Source organism: Urocitellus parryii, chromosome 8 (genome assembly GCF_045843805.1).
Source record: "Urocitellus parryii isolate mUroPar1 chromosome 8, mUroPar1.hap1, whole genome shotgun sequence".
NCBI classification, from domain to species: domain Eukaryota; kingdom Metazoa; phylum Chordata; class Mammalia; order Rodentia; family Sciuridae; genus Urocitellus; species Urocitellus parryii.
In genome coordinates, this window is record NC_135538.1 from 60829801 (window position 1) to 60838937 (window position 9137).

Here is a 9137-nt window from a genome sequence, read left to right on the forward strand (position 1 = left end):
TGCCAGGGAGCACACTACCGCTTGAGCCACATCCCCAGCCCACTACCCAGTTATTTTAAATCAGGAAATTAATGAACTGAATAGGTTAAGAGTCTCATAACCCAAAGATCTCATCTCTAAGCTTTCTTGCATTGTCTCACACATGAGATTTTGAGGGACACCTTACATCTAAACCATAATATAGGTTTACCCTAAAATTTTACCTGCTTCATTCTGGTTTCTTTACATAGTAATAACAATCTTAACAATAATAGGAATAATAACAATAATGAGGAGGAGGAGGAAGAAAACATTGTCCAAATGGTGGTTGCATTAAACAAACCACTAAATCCAAATGGGGGTTCCATTAGCCCCACATATAGTCTTAGGGCTGTGGTTGCTATTTTTCCATACTTAAGCTGATGATCATTCTCAAGAGAGCCAGGCCAAGGCTGCTGCCCTCTAATCCACATGTTGTCTTCTTGCTGAATGAGTATTCTGATGTTTCTTTTATACAAGCATGATAACAAGACAAAATATTCTAAAAGGTTACCTATTTCATGTTTTTTTTTTGGAAGTATTTTCAACTAACAAAATGTAAAGGGCTTACATAGTAATTGAAACCATATACCCAACATTTTCAGTTTATAAGTAATACAGAAGTATTACTTTTTCATGATAGTCATTAAATGATTCTGTTTTGTTTCATGGAAAACTTTCTTTCCTCTTTGGATAAAAGCCAACCAAAACTCACTCAACCAAGAATCAAGACCTATAAGCAGCCACTACACTAAGGACTTGGTTTTGAGGGTATTCTGCAGACAGATCACAGGAGGCTGTTGCAACTACCATATCATGTGCTTTCTTTACTTGAATGGAAACTGCCTGCAAGTTATCTGAATGGAAGGCTGACCTTCAGAATACAGATGATTCCTACAAGCAATGGCATGTGCCTGCTGGGATCAGTCTGTCTTTGGCTGCCTTGGGGATCCTGGCAACTTATGGATGTCAGGAATTACCCGTCCATAGCCGCTGGTCTCTGCCTTCATGTCAGGTGGGTTGACCCTCTATTGTACTTCTTGGTCTTTTCATATTCATGCTTTGTAATTTAGTATGTGTTGTGTTTACCAATGGAATTAGATTGGAGGAGGGGGAGAAATGTAAAACATCCTCTGCTTTGGGAGTTTGTAAATAATCTCTGCTTTTTTCAGCTTCCCCCAAGGTTATGCACCTGTGTGGGGAAGAATTCCATATGGGAATCTTACTTGGGTGCCATCTAAGTAAACCTGAAAGGGAAACTTGGCAGTATTTCTAAAGCCATAAGGAGATCATTGTCAGTTTCTGGTGAGGATTTTCTCATAGCTTTGTTTGGTGTGTGTGTGTGTGTGTGTGTGTGTGTGTGTGTGTGTGTGTATGTGTGTGAACATACATAAAACCCCAAAGAGTTTTTTATGGATAACGTTTCCCAGGGTCCATATGGAAATGTGTAATTGAAATCTAATATGAAAAGAAATCACCTATATAGTAATTGAACATAATTATTTAGCATATTTCTGCATTTCCAGTTTGTAGTTCCAGCCCTGTGTTAGTCATATGCCCCATTAGTTATGCCAGACAGTGCTTGTCCACGGTGCCATGGTAGGCCTATTTTTTAATTTAAAAGATCAGAGGCATATTTTAATGTACATTTATAATTATGTTTCATAATTAAAGATTTCTGATTGCTAAGAAATTTGTTCAGGTTGGGGATAAAAAAGAGATTTAAGCTAGCTACTTACATGCATCGATCAGTCATACCTATCCCTTATTTAAATACCAGAATCTGCTATATAGTTGACCTTGACACAATACGAAAATATGTAGGAGGTGTCTTTTGTCAAAGCTTATTTATTTATTTTTTTAAGAAAGTACCTTTTCATGCAAGACACAGCACGTCTAGGTTTTGAAATCTGTTTTCCTACCATGGTCACTTCTATACCACTCATTGTCTCCAAAAGATAATAAGATAGCTCATAATTCTGCTCCTCTTTCACGCCTCCTTTGGCTACTTTATGGCCAGCTTCCTCCTGTGGAGGTTTTATGTCATGTTCCATTGACCCCAATTTTTACCTTTTCCCTTAGATCCCCCAAATTGCAGACATTATATTATTTTACTTCAGGGATCATCCCTAAATGATAAGAAATATAACATGTTAACATGATGGCAACTCTCACAGCTACCAAAATTAACCACTTGTCATCTTGTGGCAATTTTTAAGAGGATTGAGATCAGGCATGATACTTTCTCCTTATGGATTAATCTTCGTGCCTCCCTTGGACAGTCCCAGACTTTAGCTCTTCCATAGTTCTTTTCACACCTCCTCTCCTTTTTGATTCCTTTCAGTTTCTTCCCAGATTTTTAGATACACACAGTTATGCTGACACCGACTTCTGCACATGCACACACAATCAGAGAAGCTGAGTCATTGGGCCTCGCTGCTGAGCTACTCTTGGTCCAAATCATTTCAGCAGTTGCTTTGAATCTTGAGAGCACCCTGCCTCCTAGCTGAGAACTGTGTGTTTTATAGTCCTTGCCTTCCTGAAATAATTTGTTATCTCTTCCTAACGATAAAAATATGCCTTTATTCTTCTCTCATCTTTTCTACCTACTTGTCTCTTGGAGGGTGACTTTACATTCCAAGAGTAATTTCTCTTCCTGTGACACTGATCCACTGACATCATTAATTGTCCTTTCTTTTCTCTCCTCACTGGTTCCTTGGTTTCTATTTCTGGATGTGTGTCAGTCTTTTAAATAACATCAATGTTTATAGCAGCATAATTCACAATAGTCAAGCTAAGGAGCCAACCTAGGTGCCCTTCAGCAGATGATCAGATAAAGAAAATGGACTATTACTCAGCCATAAAGAAGAATGACTTTTTGGGCTGGGGATGTGGCTCAAGCGGTAGTGTGCTCACCTGGCATGAGAGGGGCACTGGGTTTGATCCTCAGCATCACATAAAAATAGAATAAAGATTTGTGTCCACCGAAAACTAAAAAATAAATATTAAAAAATTCTCTCTCTCTCTCTTAAAAAAATGACTTTATGACATTTACCAGTAAATGGATGCATCTGGATACTATCATGCTAAGTGAAATAAGCCAGTCCCCCAAATCCAGAGGTCAAATGTTTTCTCTGATATGCAAAAGCTAATCCTAAATAAGGGTGTGGGGGGGAGTTAAAAAAAAGAATAGAAGAAAGATGGAGTAGAGAAAGGGAAATAAAGGAAGGGAGGTGGGACGGGATAGGGAAAGAGTGGAATGACTCTAACCTAATATTTCTATGTACACTGTGAATATAGCACACTGAATCTCACCATCATGTACACCGACAAGACACTAATGGAAAAAAAAAACTATAAATAAAAAGCAGAAAGACCAGTAGAGTAGAGGGGAGGAAACAGGGAGAGGGAGGAAGGGAGCGGAAGGAGAAGTGCTGGGGACTGAACTAGAACAAGTTATATCTCAAGCTTTTATAATTACGTCAAATAAATCCTATTGTCAAGTATAACTAAAAAGAACAAGTAAAGAAAAGCAAAACACAACAAAACAAAAGAAGTGGTACAAAAATCCAAGTAGGTCACAAACTGCCATCCTTTCTCTCTGCCTAGTATTACTGAGATTTTTGTGTTTTTGCTATGAGACAGTTCACTATTTCTTCTTTTACACATGTTGCCAATCTTCTAAGCTACAATTTTTCTAAAATATTCCTTTTATGATAATGTCCTCTCTTGCACAAGCAATTGGAAACTCCTTATTATCTTTGAAATAGCATCTTGACTCATTTGGTATTCAAGTGGTTCTGCAATCTGGCATCTACCCACTCCTCTGAAATGCTTTCACTGTTGCCTTATTGCATTATTGTCTTGGGGAGGTGGTTTGTGTATGTGCTTAGATGCCCTCAGCCCTAGATTTGAAACCAGTTCTGCTACTTGCTGGAGATATGACCTCGGGAATTCTGGTTTGGTTTTTCCTTGTGTGAAATGGGGATGTCAAGAACTCAGATGCTGCTTCAATCCTCCAACGAGGGAGAACCTGTGGAGCCTCAGCATACAGCAAGTGATCAGTGGATGTTAATTCTTAGTGTTATGGGCTTCTAAGAACATGGACATGCAGTTTTCTACTTCCCCTTTACTCGTTCAGTCAGCATTTAAACACCTATTAAGAGTGTCCGGGTACCAACACTCAGCCAGCCACTGACACTGCAGACAAAAAGCACAGGACTGATTGCCTCTGCCTGAGAAGCTCAGGGTTGGTGAGGTGGTGAGGGAGAATCTGGATGCCCTTGACTCTTCCTTCACTCTCCTAGTCGCTGCTCCTGGTTTGAAGCCGTCCTCTTGTGGCCTCTCCTTGATTGACCTCTACTCTCTGCCTCAGAACTCACTTTTTTTTCCTGAACTCCAAATGTTCTTGCTAATATGACAACTGCTCCTTCATGATCTCTAGCGTGCTCGAGCTCTTTCATTAGCAGCTAAGGTCCTCAATGCAGGGACTATTCCCTCCCTCAACTCATACCTGCAGCTTCTGCTCCAAGAACAGTGTCTGGCACATGACAGGAACATGATAAATTTGTGTCAGATGAGTGATTAAATTCTCCCTTACAAATGGTGGTGTATTTCAGGTTATTGTGTCTTGGTCTGTGGTTAACATTGTAGAATTTCCTGTGGCTTGTGCTACCCAAATAATACTGTGGATCCTATATGCATTAGTATAGCTTCTTCATGTTTTTTTTTGGGGGGGGGTGGGGATGGTGAAGAAGGAGGGTTGCAAGTTCTTTTCGACATTCTGATTTTAAGACATGAATGGTAATGACTGAGTACAATCCATGTTCATGATTTTGCCTACTGTTTGTTTAGTAAAGGAGGTGAGGGTGATGTATTGACACAGTGCCTGGCTTTTGATCAATATGAACATCTTTGTATTCTACCTTCCCTCCCCTCTCAAACCACCTTTTCCCTAATTTCCCCCCTAAATCTCAGCATTTCTGATGCACAGTCTTAATTCACAGAGTTGAATTACATGATCACTAGATCCATTTAAAATACATTTTCCTTAATTGTACCACCATTTCATCAGAGAACACCACAATTTCAACTTCTTTTCTTTCTCCAAATTTTTCCTTGAAATTTCCTTTCCCTGTTCTATACATCTCCAAAACTGTTGAGTTTCTTTTTCCTGAAGAATTTATGTCATTCTTCTGCTTAAAAAGTGTTTCTTCTTCAGCACTGAAACAAACAAACAAACAAACAAACAAACAAATAAAAAACATCCTTATATATCCCAATTGCAGCTGACTAAAATTGAAATCCCTTAGTTTCACCGCTCAGCCTTGAACTAGCTCCCCGATCTTACTTACCTCCATCTGTCTGCCTGGACACTTTAGGTTTCTGCTGTTCTGAGGCCATGGCCTTTCACTGTCCTGGGCCTTGTCCTTGTCCTCTGTTCCGAATGTTCCACAGTCATTCTTCCCCCCTCTCCCCACGTTATTTTATTGATGAATCATAGTTGTACTTATTGGTGGGATTTGTTGTTACATATTCGTACGTGCAATACAATTTGGCCAATATCACTCCCCAGCATTTCCCCTGCTCTTTCCCCTCCTCCTATCCTTTGGTATCTTTCCTTTACTGATCTTCCTTTGATTTTCATGAATCCCTCCCCCATCCTTTCTTTCCCTTTTCCTCTCTAGCTTCCACATAAGAGAGAAAACATATGACCCTTGACCTTCCCCACAGCCATTCTTTTTTTTTTTAATTGGTTGTTCAAAACATTACAAAGCTCATGACATATAAGAGTTTGTGAGGGGAAAGGGGAAAAAAAAAACAAGGGAGAGAATTAAACAACAGCAGATGGGGTAGAGAGGGAAGACGAGAGGGAAGGGGAGGGGGGGATAGTAGGGGATAGGAAAGGTAGCAGAATACAACACCCACAGCCATTCTTTACGGGGAAAATTCCTCTTGGCTCTTCAAAGCATAGTTCTCATGTGATGCCTGAAGCTCAGTCTGATTCCCTTTGGGAAAGTGTTGCCCTTCCTTCCTGGGTTCTCACAGTATCTGGTTCATATTTCTGTCATAATATCTATCAAGCATACTGCGAGTTGAAGGATTTTTTAAAAAATTATAAACACAGGAGGCTAGTTTAAAACTGATACAATCCACATATGAGTGCTGAAATAAAGAAAATATATACAAATTTGCAACGTCTGCTTTTTTCACTCAACAATATATCATGGGCATGCTTTTATATCATATATATATATATATATATATATATATATATATATATATATATATATATATATCTCCTTCATTCCCTCTACAGTATTTCATAGATGGTTGTGCCAAAGTTTACTTATCTATTACTGTTTTTGATAGACTTCTACTTTTTTCCAATTTTTATATATTATTGTACATTATATGTACAATAAACATGTTTGCAAACAGACTCTTTTGCATTTGTGATTGAATTTTAGTAGAATAGATTCTTTGAAGTAAAATCATTGGGTCAAAGAGTATATTTAATTTTGGTATTTCCAAATTGCTCTCCAAAAACGTTTAAAAAATAGACATTCCTACTAACTGCATATGAGACTGTACTTAAAAAATAGTTTCATATATTACTCAGTATTAAAAGAGAATAAAATTATGGCATTTACAGGTAAATGGATGGAGTTGGAGAATATCGTGCTAACCAAGTAAGCCAGTCCTCAAAAACCAAAGGCTGAATGTTCTCTCTGATAAGTGGATGCTGATTCATAATGCAGGGAGGGGGCATGGGAAGAATGGAAGAACTCTGGATTGGGCAAAGGGGAGGAGGGGAGAAGGCATGGGGGTAGGTAAGGTGGTGGAATGAGATGAACATCATTACCCTAGGTATAGGTATGATTGCACAAATGGTGTGACTCTGCGTCGTGTATAACCAGAGAAATAAAAAATTGAGCTCCATTTGTGTACAATGAAACAAAATGCGTTCTGCTGTTATGTATAACTAATTAGAAAAATAATAGTTTCATAGTTGGTTCATATTGGCTTTGTATATTTCTTAACTTTATTCTTAAGTATTTAATAATTATGTGAATTATTAACACATTGGTCTTTTTCCATAGCTGTTTTTTTCTAATCTTGAATTAAATATATATACAGGAAGGTGCTTGATTTTTGCATATTTATCTCATGCTAATTGTCTTTTTAAATTCTTGTCATTTCTAATTCTTTCCTTTACTTATCTTCCTTTGTATTTTCTAAATAGACAAAAATAATCATTTTCCAATATTTAAACTTATTTTAAAAAATTTTTCCCATTAATAAATTTTTTAAAAAACATTGGATGCATAATTATATCAAATGCCCTCTTGACATTTCAAATGATAATATTTCTCTCCTAATTTTTCAATTTGAAACAGTTTTTATCTTAATGTTGAAATGTCCTTGCTTTCTGACCAAAACCTCCTTGGTGAATTTTTATATGTACTTCTGTATTCAGTAATCTAATTTAATTAGAATTAATTAAAATTTAATAATTAATTAAAATTTAATATGCACTTCTGTAGAAACTCCGCTAATGCTTAACTTCAGATATTTTTATCTATTTTTTTTCAGTTTAATTCATTTTCTTGTTTTCATCTCTGCTTGAGAATGAGTCCTTTGAGGGCAAGAACCACATGGTCTTCAGCTGAATGTGTCCTACCCCACATGTGATGCCAACACACAGTAGGTGCTAACTCTGTGCCCGTGTTTGTGCTTTAAAGGCCTGGATCCAAACCATAATTCTGACTCTTATTAAAAATGTGGATAAGTCACTAAATATCGTGTCAGTTTCTTCATTTGTCAGATGTGGTATCACCTCTTCTAAGGGTCTCTGCAAGATAGAATAGAGGATCATATAAAGCATCTATTACAGTGTTTAGAACATAAGAAGTATTTAAGGTTGGCTCCTTTCTTTTTCCCTTTGAAACAGAAAATAACCTGAATTTTCTGTCAGGGTAGAGTGTTGAGAGCAACCCAAGAATTTTTTAAACAGATAGGGATAACTCTATACCTCCATAGTCTCCTTTCTTTGGATTGCTGTTATCAAACAAATCATTTTGGGGCAGTTTATAATTATAATGTCACGAAACTTAAAGTTTACATGTCAGGGTCAGTCAGAAAAATATTGCTATTAAAATTATAGGTCATTGTTTTATGTTTTCCACTTTACCACATGTTTGCACACATGGACAGAAACATAAATAATCTATTTTTTAAAGATCATAATTATATGTCCTGAAAGGTAGAATTGATACTGATTTGTTATTACTAGTTCAGCAGTAAGGTTGAGAATTTTATGAGTGATATATTTTGGACTTTTTACTTTTATAAGAAGAAAAAAAATAATTGGATGGTTTAGACCTCAAACCTCCCTCCACCAAACTTAATATTTTTTCTCATATACATATACATATTTAATATATTTTCTCATATACAGGAGAATAAATTCTATTACCTATGTATGGAGCTGAATCAATGCCTCAGTAAAACCCTGTGGTGTCATCTCGCTGAATGGTTTCAAATAGGAATACAAAGCCCAGATGAAACTAAGATGAGATAGTAGAAATTGTGACAGGGCTATTTTTGAAATGATGCTCTTAGGAAAAGCTGCTGATTGAAATCAATACCTCAAGACCCGGAATTTGAAAAGACCATTTCTGAGACCTGAGAGGGTCACTGAATAGAAGTGTCAGTTGATGGTATTCAGACCATGCAATTGCTTTCACCAAGGTGCCTCTGTGTTTACTTAAGTGACTTGCGATAGCTGGTGGCTGAGCATACATTGAGAGAGTCTCTCTGGACTCCGACTCAGGGGAGGAGGAGACTAGAGGGGACATCGTCTGTGGTTTAAATGAGTCAGTCCACATGTGCTATATTGGAGGAAATGAATTGAACTGGATTTACTTTTTCATTTCTCCTCTGGAAAAAAAAGTCTGTGAAGGGTATGAAGAATCCAAACCTTTTAAATATTAAGAAAAATTAGTGTACCCCAAACCTTGTAATATTAATTTCAGACCAAATCCTATTTAATAATTTATAATTGATCTGGAAAAAATTCATTTGCACAGATCCTGCTAATGTTTCTAATTTCCTCC